Below are 13,731 nucleotides of genomic sequence, written 5' to 3' on the forward strand. Positions count from 1 at the left end.
CAGTTGAAAAATAGAGGAGGAATGGGATGAAGGACACTGAATAAAGAAGAGGACGCACAGTGTGATATTTCAGCGATCTAGCGGAACAAAACTTATGTGGTCCAATATCTTGGAAACTATTAGGTCGTCCACATACGAAGCTACTCGAAAGAAACGCAATTGGTTGGTGACTGAAATTACAAACTAATTACTTATTGGTTAGTAATGACTCGAACATTTTTAGATGTAATATTACAGCAATGTCATATTCTCGGTCATTATTTGAACAAATTTTATTAATAATTAATGTAACTATTGTCAGAAATTAATTTTTAGTTATTCCAGCTAACAGATATAACGATATAGAAAAATTTCTCACGATTACTGTGTTCGATGAATGCTTATTCTGAACCGTGATTCTTATTAATATTTAATCGAAGACTGAATGTTATGCATTGTAAGTATTCTGTTAATTCGAAGATGTGCATACTTGATGCATTTTAAAGTTTCATATTATTATACCAATGTTTTTCGTGAAAGTAATATTTCCGAACATGAAAAGTTGAAAAAAGTAATCGTGAGATATTTTTCTATATTTTAACATCTATTAATTGGAACAATTAAAGCTTAATATCTCCGACATAATTAAACATTTATGATACATGCAGTATCATTCAGTGTTCTATTAAACACTAATACCAATTACGGTTCAGAATAAGTATTCATTCATTACGCTAATCGTGAGAAATCTGTCGATATTTTAATATTTATTGATTGGACCATATAAATACTAATTTATGACAATAGCTAAATTAATTATTAATAATACTTATTATTTAAACAATGATGGGGAATATGATTTTGCTGTAATATTAATGTTACACGAATTATTTTCTCGATAAATTCAACGAGCCTTCGAATCGACAGTCACGTGGTTGTTGTTCGTCCTTGCCCCACTCTTGTTCCATAGTGAGCCGCGACCCTCGTCACAGGTATACGAAGGGTGCGGTCTCATTCTTCGACGATCCTTCGGTCGGTATGGATCTCGCGATCGCGCGTCCGCGTCTCGCGTCCCTCCTATTTTTCCTTCATCATCGTAGTTTGGTATTGCTTGTGTGTGCCTTAGTTTAGTTTGCTTAGTTTTAAGACATGTATCTTAGTTAGTTTTAAGGCATGTATTTGCGTTAGTTTTAAGGCATGGATGTACGAGTGTCTTTCCTCTGTCAAATAATTATTAATCATTTGTTCAATCTTTTGTTTGTTCGTAACTCCATATTGGGCTCGTAACATCGTGCTCCACTTCGGTCACTATTGCTTCATGTGATAAGTGTAGTGACCAACCATGTGACTGGCCGAGATCGGTTGCCGTCCTCTAGTGGGTCTGATTTGAGAGAGGTTCAATCGACGCCTCCGAGGAATTTTCTAGTCTCTGTACGCGTCAGGCGAAGTCCAGGCTCCCGACGCAGCGCAGCTCAAAAGAGCCGTCAGACGGATGCAAGTCGTGTCCTGGACTCCTGACGTTGTGCAGAGAGTAGAACTCCGTTTCGGGACTCTACGACCGTCAGACATAGCTGGTGTCGCCAGGGCAGGGCACCCCGACGCGGTGCTACCTACGTCGTACACTGTCAGGTTGGGACCTGGGCCCTCGGCAGCAGGTATGCAGGGAGTAGAGTACTGGCGGAGACGTTGATCGTCTTTCTCTCGAATCAGACCCACCAAAGGAAACGGGACTGACTCTGTAAGTCCAGTTACATGGTCGCGTCGTGTCGCGATTTCCATTTAGCTTCCATTTAGTTGAAATAATTATTTAGCAGAGTCAGACTTAGACTTTGGAAATCGAAGGGAATTTTGTTTTCCTTTGATTTTCATCGTTTCGTACTTAGTATTAAGCTCGTCGACTCTATGTAGAGTATGCATCTATGTATGTATACTCTATGTAGGGGGAGATCGAAGGAAGTTTGATTCCTTCTATCTCCGGGTCTCCAGTCGCAGCAACCTCCACGTGGTGAGACCTGGTAATCGGTATTATTCGCGACGAAGTATTGTTCGTCACGAATAATACTTCGAGAGCTAATGGCTGCGAACTTGCAATAAGATATTTAGATATAAAAAGTGTAAAGTGCAAAGTGAAAAGTGTAAAGTGTTAAAGTGCAAAAGTGTAAAATGCAAAAGTGTAGTGTAAAGTGTAAAGTGTAAAGTGAAATTAGATTTAGATTACAAAATGTTAGTCAATTTTCACGATAATTTGTGAAACTAATACATGCGACATACATACTTTCTAAAATTTTGTTTTCTTGAATCATAAAATTATCCTATTTGTAATGTACTTACATTCTGTGCGAAATGGAATCCTTAAACCCGTATAATTTAATAACTGGAAAACTTATACATTGTTCCTAATAACATAAAGGTGTGTATTACAAGTGTTGGTATTCAATTATTCAGTAATACATCCCGAGAATGATTTCCCATTTTTAAGTTTTAGTTCCAATTCTATAAGTCGAAAGTAGCGAAGCAACCGTATTGAACTTCGTTTGTTCGGAACATAAACACGATCGTCTTAAAAAATAAAATAATTCGAAACTGTATTTTTTATTTTTGTAATAGACATATTCTAAACATAATACCAGTAATTTTAATAAGATTCTTCAATATTTCTCGGGTAGGCGATATTATGTATCCCCCATTAATTCATCAGAAACTATCCCAGTGAATCACTACCAAACTGTACAATCATTTATTTAATTTCTCAAAGTACTCCTTCAAATCAATTAGATAAGAAAATAAAAAAAAAACAATGAAATAGAAACATATACAATTATTATAATTTTAAAAGCATCAATTCTAAAATAAATAAACAATGAAATGAAAACATATACAATTATTATAATTTAAAAAGCATCAATTCTATCATTTTATGAACGATTCGTAAAACATGCATAATGTATGTCAAATATATTCTACAATTATTATACAATAATAATATTTATATTATATTTTGCATAAGTGCACCTTTTGGCTACGTTTACCATATACTTATTACATTTATATCACTAATGCATCAAATCTGCAGTCCAGTCTATCGCAACTGTATTTTTGTACCCAATCTCGACGACGCACATCTGTGCCATCAGGAGCCAAAGCGTTAACATCGAAGAGAACGATGATAACGATATCGAGAGTAATTTCATCGAGTACGGCCCACGTCGAAAGCAAACGTCCTACATCCTTCTCGCGCACGTAGGACAGCCAACACCAGAACCGGTGTCCTCAAGCATCATTTCCATCTTCCATATCCGTCAGAGGAGCAAAGGTCTCTCGGTATACTGGTACGTACGACCTAAATGTACGCTGCATTGACACACCGGTACGTGTAATTGAAGAAAGAGGACACATTATGTAAGTTCGATGACATTGCCTCCGTTCTGCACACGTGCCTCACCTTTCTCCTTTTTTCGACTTTCATCCTCTCTTGTTGCCCTGTTTATACCACTCGCGACTCCACCTTCTTGTCGTTCTGTTTCTGCTCGCGACCATCTCGATTTTACTTTTCCCATTCGATGCAAACAAGCCCCGATCTTCCATCTTTCCTCCACCATTGATCCGTTGCTCGACAACTTTTGGTAACCGTAGCTGAATCGTAAAGATTTTTGTGGGCTGACTTCATTCGGGAAACCGATTTGCATTCCATTTGGAGAGGATTGGTCACGCTGGAGTCATTTATAAGATTTTTCTGTGGAGACAATGAGTGCGAAGTAACAGGCTTCGGGAACCAGTTTTCTGATACTGAATTTATTCTTATTCTAGTCGAGGAGGAATCATTGTCAAGGACAAATCGAGTCGATACTCGTTTGTCTTCTATGTTGTCAGGAAGAATCTTAATTTTGGAGTAGATCGTTCAATTATTTAGAATTCATTTGCCATAAAAGAGGTAGAATATCTTTGAATTTCAAATTAGTATGTGTCATATACTTCTAAGCCTACACGAATCAAAATTTAAATATTTACAGGTTCCCCACTGAAAGAATATACTTTATAATTTTTGTTTTCAATTTAAAAATACTTTATAACTTGTTAAAATTTTGTAAGTTTACAGGCAGTCGTGGACGACTGCACTGGCCCTAGCAGGACCTTGTTGCCATTTCAAACAGGGAGATGAACCAATGGGACGAGATAGGCGAGATATCGTGGTTTAAATTTAGAGGAACGGAATCGAAAGAGAAAATCGTACCGTTAGAAGCGAAAGGAGCGATCCGACTAGAAAATGGTGACTCACCGAGCACGTGTAACGAGAAGAAAAGGCTCAAGGATGCTCGTCACGCAGGACATCGTTTATCAAACTGGTGAAAGAGGCGCGAGGAACGAAGGATAACGCGAAGACAATGTTGATACGCGTGATTGGAATGTTTATGTGCGTTACGAAAACGCATAATTGCGAAGTGAAAATAAGGATGCACAAGTAGTAGAGGCTCTTTTATGGTCATCTTGTCTTCGCGTTTAATTGTTCATTAAGTAAACGCTTCTGTATGATTTATTATTGATGCTAAATATTTAAAAGAACAATATAATTATACATATATGTTTGCAATACACAAGTAGGTCTTTTATGGTCAATCTAGTCTTAACGTTTAATTGTCCATCGAGTATATACTTCGATATAATTTTTTATTGATGCTAAATACTTAAAAGAACAATGTACATGTACATTTGCAATGTTTATTCGATTGAATCGTTATTTAAATAAATTAATATCCGTTAAGTATGAATTTAATTTAATTTTCAAGCTCAGTTTAGTGTCTCCATTGAACAAATAAATCAAATCAATTTGTTATCTCGTTAAAATATCTATCTAATTGTAAGTAACCTTCCGTCTCTGAAGTGTTTCGCAATATTGTCGGCTGATAAAAAGCACTTTCCTTTCCCGGAATATATGTTATAACCATCTAATCAATGGTTTACTCGAGCAGTCAATTAGTGGTTTACAGGATAAGATAAACACGTCCCGTTTGTAATACCATTGAAGACTTAATGTAGCATCTCCTGGCAGATAACTCGATGATCGCCCGTATCATTAGGGAGAGAAGGGGAGAGCAAACACGTAAATGATCTTACGTAATGGAGCTCGCCGCAAATGTCAAAAATTAAACCTAAACAACCCTGGCTAAATTGTTTTCATCGAGCCAAGCACTTCGTATGTAATACTCATTCCTACTTCCTACATTTCCACGTTAAACTATTTCTATTTGTTTTGTCGATCAATAGTTAGATTCGTTACAAACTTTAGCTGCCTAGTAATTCTAAGAACAGTTAGAAACTTTTTGTTTCTTTGCGCGGCGATGAAAGAAAACTTTCATTTGTCGTTCGTAACCGAGACTGTTAATCCTCTATCGCTTAAATTTTATTTTTACATTTATCATGGTAATAAAACAAGACTTTCGCTCGTGGTTTGCAACCGTGAATGTTAAGTCACTTGTAATCGAGAATGTTAAGCCTGTGGATTTTATTTTATCTTTAGAAAGAGAAATTACCGCTTGGTTATTCATAAGTGAATTAATTAACGCCGAAATTAAACGAACGGTTGACCTGCGGGACTGTTAGACGTCCTTATACGGAAACGTGATAATAAGGAAACGTCGTAAAAGTAAGTAATCGTTATTGTATTAAGCGCGATGGAAAGCTGATTCGCATTGCCTTGGAGGAAAGCAAAGCGCGTACTATTTTATGTAATATTTAAAGAGCGCGATACCTTAACATATATCATAACATAAAATTACTAGAAAGCGATCAGAAGAACTCGTGAGAAACCATGTATTATGTTCCTTTCCTTTTTATATCGGAGCATTTACTGTAAGTATATTATTGAATAGTTATAACAATTTTGTGTGATTCCCAAAAAAGTAACACATACGAGGGTGTTAAGAAATGCCCATTTTTGGCATCGCCTGGAAATGAGCATTTCTTAATATCCTCCTTTTATAGTAGAGTAACATAGAGTGATGTAATCCTTACTCTATTTTGTTATATTCCTTTTATTTTCCTTTCCAGTATACTATATAACAGTTATAACACTATTCTGATACTTAAAAAAAAAAAAAACTAGAAAGAGAACAATGTAACCCACCGAAAAAGTAAATAAAAGAACTATGTCGAATAACCAGTCTCGCTTGAATTTGTCCAAAACCTCTGTTAATAATCGAAATGGAAAAGCAACGATGCGATAGACACGGCTCTCAGCGATCAAAAAACGCTGCGGCCAACATGTGTTTAGTCTAATTTAATCGGCATTTTCTCGAAATGGGGCACCTAGGAGCACCTGATCTTTGCAGAATCTGATAAAAGATGGTTCACCCTTTTCAGTGATAGCAATTAAACCTCGGACAAGTGCGGTTAATTTTTTATAACCATGCGTAAAAAGTTACAATTTTACTTAAATGTACTTCTCTCCAAGCAGACCCTATTATTAAAAAAGTTGTTAACATTTCGACTTACTTTATGCATTGAATACTATCTATACAAATCTAGTAAATATTATAATTCATTTGAATATTGTCTTTCTGAACAAAGTTTTTTAGAATCGTATATCGAAGTTAGGAGTAATTTCGTAAGCGTTTTGTTTGGGCGAATTTCAACTGCCTTTGAATCCGCACCACAACAAAACGGAAGCAAATATCAAAAAACGGATTACACTACATTAAACAGCAATTTGTCCTCTATCGATGTACATAAACAGTTTTTCCATTTTTCGAATTCACGAAAATCGATTTTTGATCGCCGAAAGCCGTTTCGTCCCAACGTGCGGCGTACTCGTTAGATCGCGGAACGTTTGAGCAAACTTTTACTTTCAGTATGACATGGTCTTAGTTCACGGTGCATCGATGGCTGATGCAAGGGGATATCGATGAACATTTCCCTGGGCATTCCATTCGGTCGTGTCGTTCCACAGGGGAACGGTACCGTTTTCTGTGTGAAAGCAAACACTGGGAGGGCTGAGTTTAATCGTAAATCGTCGCGATTCCACGATGAGAACCGGCGAAAGGATGAGCTACGCAGAGTCCATCCGACGCAGCATCCAGTTACGTGAGAAATACGAGTGGAATACGCTGACCGGCATCACGTAACGCTTACCAAAGCTGGTAAACGGTCTCTTCTCTTGCTCTCTATTGAGAATTTCGCGGAATAGAATGTCCCTACGCATAGATCACACGCAACCAGGCCAGAGAACGCGCGCCAAACATCCAGCCGACAAAGTGGGGCAAGACTGATCCAGATTAAAAATTTTAAATAAGGAAGGAAAGATATGCAAAGTTTGTGCTTCCTTATTGGTTCGGCAATGAGTATAATCTCAATTTTAGGACCAATTTTCAGGCTGCAAATTGTAAACTGGGAGTTCAGGGAAGGTTTTAAGAACCATCAAGTGAAATTGCAGTTTTCAAATTGTAAATTGGTAGTTAGAAAAGATTAAAAGAGGTGTTCTAAAGTAGTATGTAAAAAATAATCTCAATTTTAGGACCAATTAGCAGGCTGCAAATTGTAAACTGGGAATTCAGGGAAGGTTTAAATAACCATCAAATGAAATTACAGCCTTCAAATTGTAAATTGGGAGTTAGAAAAGATTAAAAGAGGTGTTCTAAAGTGGTATGTAAAGAATAGGGATCTAGAAATGAACAATAGTTGCATAATTGTGTAGAAGAGAGAACTGCTGAACGATCGTTACTGAATTCTTATTGAGAAAGGTCGCTGACTAGTCTTTCTCATGATGTTAACAGGACCTCCAGGTTGGAACGAGGCCAAAACGAAAATCAACGTCTCCCAGCGGAGGGTGAAAGTTGTTTTTGTCATTTCGATGTTCCAGATCACAATGGCACCATCGCAGATTCCTCGTCGATTATAACAGGATCTATACCTCCATCGAAATATCATTAAACTAATTCAAACATCGTGTATAAATATACTTTATTCTCCCTTCCTTCCTCTCCTAAATTGTTTAAATCTACCTTTTAGCTTGCATAATAAATTGCTATTTTCAAGACAAGAATCGTTTTTATACTTCACAAGCTATTTGTTGAATTATACCATAAACTTCATATTTTAATAATTAATCAAAGATTTGCTTTGATAAGTATTCATAAAGAATCAAATTTATAAATCAATTCCCATATATGTGCTATATATATTACAAAACGTGGCAAAAAACTGACCTGCCATCTAGCGGTGAAAAGGTCGAACTAATTTCTGTGGATTTCGTTAAAAAATTAGTTTTAACGATTTCTAGCCCATAAACAACGCATTGTGAACTCAAACTAGAGCATACTATGTATAACAAAACGTTACAAAATGCATATTTTTAATAAAAAATAAAAAAATATAGAAAACTGTAATTATTGCAGGTTATAGTGGCGTGATCTGTGAAGGAAACGCCCAAGTTTGCCGAGAAATAGTTCCCATATTCGTCTGCTAGATGGCGCCACTAAGTTAAACTTTACATTTTTTTGAATATAATTAATTATTACGTTAATTAACGAACTTTTCATTTAAATTAGACCATATTGAATGTAAATCAAAGCTAAACTATCCATATTTTTAATAAAAAATAGAATTGTGGAAACTGTAATGTTTGCATATTGTTGTGGCGCCATCTTGCGGACGAACGTAGGAACTATTTCTCGACCAACTTGGACGTTTCCTTCACAGATCACGCCACCATAACCTGCAATAATTACAGTTTTCTATATTTTTTTTTTATTAAAAATATGCATTTTTTAACGTTTTGTTATACATAGTATGCTCTAATTTGAGTTCACAATGAATTGCTTATAGGCTAGAAGTCTTAAAAACTAATTTTTTAACGAAATCTACAGAAATTAGTTCGATCTTTTCACCGCTAGATGGCAGGTCAGTTTTTTGCCACGTTTGGGACTATATATAGCACATATATAGTAATTCATTTGTAAATGTGATTCTTCATGAATAAATGGCTTTCCATTAAAAATATAGATAGTTTAACGTTGTTATACATAGTATGCTCTAATTTGAGTTTACAATGCATTGTTTATAGGCTAGAAGTCATTAAAAGTAATTTTTTAACGAAGTCCACAGAAACTAGTTCGACCTGCCCACCGCTAGATGGCAGGTCAGTTTTTTGCCACGATTTGACCTCCTAAGGGACCTAAATTAATCAAAATTTAAATACTACGAATAGAAGGCATACAAAAGCATACACAATGACTATTTTTGCAATTATGCACCCGTAAAACAAATAAAAAACACTAAGTACAATCTAAAGCCAATCATTTCCAACGAATCCTTACCCATAATTATTTAAAAATCTTTCAGAAAACCCATTTTAAACCACGGAAACTAAATCAAATCTGAATAACTTCCCATGAATTATAGTTTACAAGGTCTTTTTAATTGACAGATATGTATAACAAGGGTTGCAACCCGTTGGACCACCCCCTTCTCGCAGTTAACACTATCAGAACCCTATATCTGTTTCCTCAACGCTACCAGATGACAAAACCGAACGTGATCAGGTAACAATTGCACCATAATACAAGGTAAACGAAGTCCTGCTGTACGAGAAAGGGAAAGACAATTGTCGTTTCTCTTTCGGTTCACTGTGAAAACCCGTGTAGACGGTAACGTACGTGCGTGAGCTCGGGTTTACAATGGCATTCCTTACGAGCAACAGCTGAAAGGGGGAAACTGGTCTTAAACTGGTCTCGGATTGTCCAGCCTATCGACGTTATCTCAGAAGCAAACGGTGCTCTTTAAAAGGCGACCGAGGAAAGCCCGATACGTTCGCGCTCGATTGGACGAGGGAACCGATCACTGCTCTTTAACGACTGTTTCCTTCGTATTTGGTCGACTACTGGGAACGAAAGCTCGCCTCCGCACCGTCACAAATCACTATTCGTGACCTTTTTTTTTCTCAGCTCTCGTTTGCGTTTCGTGTATGCGCAACACTTGGGTCGAACGACGCCCACGTACAACAATCCCTGACGCTGTTTCAATTTCTGCTGGATTTCTTATGTAATTGCGCAATTACACCTTAAATATCTTAGACATATGTACTTTTTTTCAATATTAAAGCTACCAAGTTAGGTTGACTCATGTACTTCATTCTTCCTTCCCCGGACACTCAATTAGTTTTTTATACAACATTTTTAAACTACAACTATTCCAACATAGAATTAATTTGATTCACAAACTAGTCCGTTCTTCCTCCCTTTAATTTCATTGATGACTTATACAGTGAGCGTAGAATGTATTCGTACACCGATCAATTTCCCAAAAAACTTTCGTCTGAAATTGTAGTTTCTTAACTTTTTTTTTATAATCAATGATGTTTTACATATTCTCGGGAGTCTCTAAGATAAATGTAGTCCAAACAACATTTACTAGTTAATATAATTTGTGAAATTAACAAAAAACTGCGAAAAGTGGATAAAAGTACAGAAGCAATAAGTATTTGGACGATTCTTATGACGAACCATTTACCATTGGCCATTTAGTAGAGTTTCTAACGTAAACACATTAGTTTATTGGTCTGTACGAATTAGAAAACATCAAATCTCCAGGAAAGTACTTTTAAGAAAGGCTCTAATAGAGGAATGGAAGAAGATCCCACTTCTTATTAATTTCTAACTAATAATTTAGTTAATTCAATGCTTAGAAGAGTTGCAATAATTACAAAATCAAAAGGAAATCCCACGAAGGAAGCATTATATACTTGTAAATTAATATAAATTATCTCTATCTATTCTAGAGATTTCCTAGAACATGTAGAATGTCAGTTTATAAAAAATAAGTTAACAAATTACAATTTTACATAGTTTTTTTGGAAATTGATCGGTGTACGAATACTTTCTACACCCACTGTATGTATAATTATCATTTACCTTGGCAGTTTTAATATTAATAAATACTACTACTACTGCTGCTCCTCTTAACCGAGCCTGGACATAATGTTCAGACTTTCCTCAGAGATGGACTGCCTATGGGTAACGGGAGTCGACGGGGATGACTCAGAAAATTATTAGCAGCCGGTGGTTGCTGCTTGCAGGAAGTTGCTCGCTCTCCACCATCGATTGTCGCGTTTACAGGAAAATTTTCCTGGAAACGCGAGATCCGCAGCGTGACTCATCGTCCCACTGGCGAGATTCAAGGTCATCGATCCGCCCACCAAATGCGTCGCTCTGCAGATCTTCCCTCTGCCGCTCGACGAGAAAGAAAAACGGTTGCTTTGGGGAACGTGGGGGGACAATGAAAGTGATTTACAATTGGAGGATTTAACGGCGAGTAAAAATAAAATGATACTTACGTTGCTCCAGGCAGTTTCCTTGGAATTTCAGTGGAAAGGCAACGATGCCACCTTACTCCTCGAAGAAAAAGGAACTATAGAACTGGGAGATTTATTTTGTATTTATTTATTTGTCGTCTTTGATGTACAAGCAGGGACAATCGTGTAAAATGATGCGCTGAGAATACAGTTGAGTCGAAGATTGTTTACAATGCTGCTTTTAAACTAATTTTAACAGACCTAGAAGTAAAAGTACATCACAAGTAATTTGAATTTAACTTAGAGTCAATCTTAAGTACAATGCAATTTTAATACAAACTTTAACTCAATTATCTAATCTAGAGTAATCAAAACACAATAATACACTTTTCTACAATAATATTAGGTCTACCGGAAAATTCTGTCGGTTTCGGTTGCAACAACTTTCAACAAGTATGCGCATATTTGCTAAAAATGATATAGAAATTGCAATCGCGCTGACAACATGTCATAAATAACGATCAAAATTATATTATTCGATCAAATTTATTCAAGGCATGAAAAATGTATTATTTTGTTTTATTCTAAAAATGGACAGAACCTTCTGGTAGACCTAATACTTCCCGATATCGATACAGTGTAATTTAATAAAATCTTGATGCTCGCGATAAAAATGATGAGGAGACAGGCTCCCCATTCTCTGCTATCCTAGGTGTGCGTAACTACTCGACTCTATCTCGGGCCTAACGCTCATCTAATCCAGGCCTAATTTTTTAGATTGGCAATTGAGAGCCGTGTTTAACGATGTACTCGATGTTGGAGCGATTCCTTGCGAGGCTGTCAGTATTAATATCGCCGTGTTACGAATGCGAAAAGTGTTCGCGAGGGAGCGACAAATTCGCTCACGACTGCACGTATGTTGTGCTCTGGGCGCCGTGTTGGTATGGGCAGCCACGAATGACGCGTTTGATATGGGTATCAATCTCGCGGACTATCATTATTTAATGGTGTAACAGTATAGTTATGAGTGACAGCGGTTATTGGTATGGAGCGCGTGAGAGAAAGATAAGAACGACATTCCTCGCGGGTAATCGACGCGATTAGAGAATGGCAATGGCATTTAACACCTATGCTGCTAAATTAAAAATACAATCTATGTGGTATTACTCAACCCTTCTGGAATTGTACCTTGACCCTTCTCGGTTCCATTCAATCCATGGTTATTAGCTTTAACGGTTTGTCTGTTTAGTTGGTCTTCGGTCTGCAAGATTACCAAAGGTAAGGCTTGACATCTCAGCGTGGTGACCTAGGAAAATAATTTACAGGGAACATGAGATTGATTGATTAATCTTTAGTCAATGAAAGTTCCAGGAGAGAGTTTACAGCTCTAGCTATACGAAGAACAGAAAGAATACTTTATTCAATCGTACAATTTTTCTTACCTTCACTCTGTGAGTCGTCCGATATTCCACAGCTTCTGTAACATTGGAGAAGTACATTCGAAGAGAAAATAGACTGACATCCCCTTATGACGGAGTCTCGAAGAAAGGAAGCAAGGATCCAGTCGGTGAATGAATAGGCCTGAAAAAGAAACGGGGGTCCTCGTGTTTCCTCAGGTGTAAGAATGCGCGTACGGCTGTGTGAGTGGAATGTGAGTCATCCAGGTAAAGACGCTGTCGAAAGGAGGGGAAAGGGGCCAAAGAAGAACGATCAACATTCCCGGAGCAACCCCATGAGTCACCAGGTCGTCATCCCCCGTTGGCTCTACCTGCTGCCACCTGTTGCACCGACTTTCTAGGTCGCGTTCGGCTCCTAACCCGTCATACCCTCGCGTTTTCCCATCCACCTTGCGCGATTTCACATCTCCACGGCTGGATAAAACCCAAGGGGGACGGTGACTCACTCGAGAGAACCAGTTCCGTTCGGCTCGAGTGGGGGTACGTCAGGTATCAATTGGAGCATCGACGTGGAAATTAAAACGCCGGGTAGCTGGTCCATCCGTTATTATTTTTAATAATGTATGGTTCGAGTGTTCGACGTGCAGTGATATTATCTGAAACAATAAAAATGGGAAACGAATTAGAGGTGGACAGGTGAGAATAGAGGTGAAATTTGGGGACAGGTTGGATGTTGACTTGTTGTGGAACCTATTTATGGTTGAGGAGTGTTTGATAGTCCAAGCATTATTATTCAGAATAATATTTCGAGTAGGAAATAATAATGATTGAGTAGAAAATAATAATGATTAAAACAATGATACAGAAATTAGAGGTAGACAGGTGAAAATAGAGGTGAAATTGGGGAACAAGTTGAATGTTGACTTGTTGTGGAAGCTATTTAGGGTTGGAGAGTGTTTGATGGTCCAGGCATTATTATTCAGAATAATATTTCAAATCTTGAATAGGGAATAATAATGATTGAAATAATGATATACATAGAAATTAGACGTGGACAGGTGAGAATAGGGGTGA

At 37.2% G+C, this 13,731-nt stretch overlaps 1 long non-coding RNA gene across 4 annotated transcripts in view; it reads right to left on the reverse strand.

Moving 5' to 3' along the window:
- Positions 1-11,392: 11,392 nt before the first annotated feature.
- LOC128873617 (uncharacterized) overlaps positions 11,393-13,731 on the reverse strand; it is a 65,703-nt gene continuing 63,364 nt past the window's right edge. For all 4 annotated transcript variants that reach the window (XR_008456440.1, XR_008456441.1, XR_008456439.1 and 1 more), the window contains exons 2-3: positions 12,703-13,313; positions 11,393-12,566 (exon numbers count right to left, since the gene is read on the reverse strand). This is a non-coding gene — a long non-coding RNA (uncharacterized LOC128873617). The remainder of the gene's footprint in view (positions 12,567-12,702; positions 13,314-13,731) is intronic.

The sequence above is a fragment of the Hylaeus volcanicus genome, chromosome 3, assembly GCF_026283585.1.
Source record: "Hylaeus volcanicus isolate JK05 chromosome 3, UHH_iyHylVolc1.0_haploid, whole genome shotgun sequence".
In the NCBI taxonomy this organism is placed as follows: domain Eukaryota; kingdom Metazoa; phylum Arthropoda; class Insecta; order Hymenoptera; family Colletidae; genus Hylaeus; species Hylaeus volcanicus.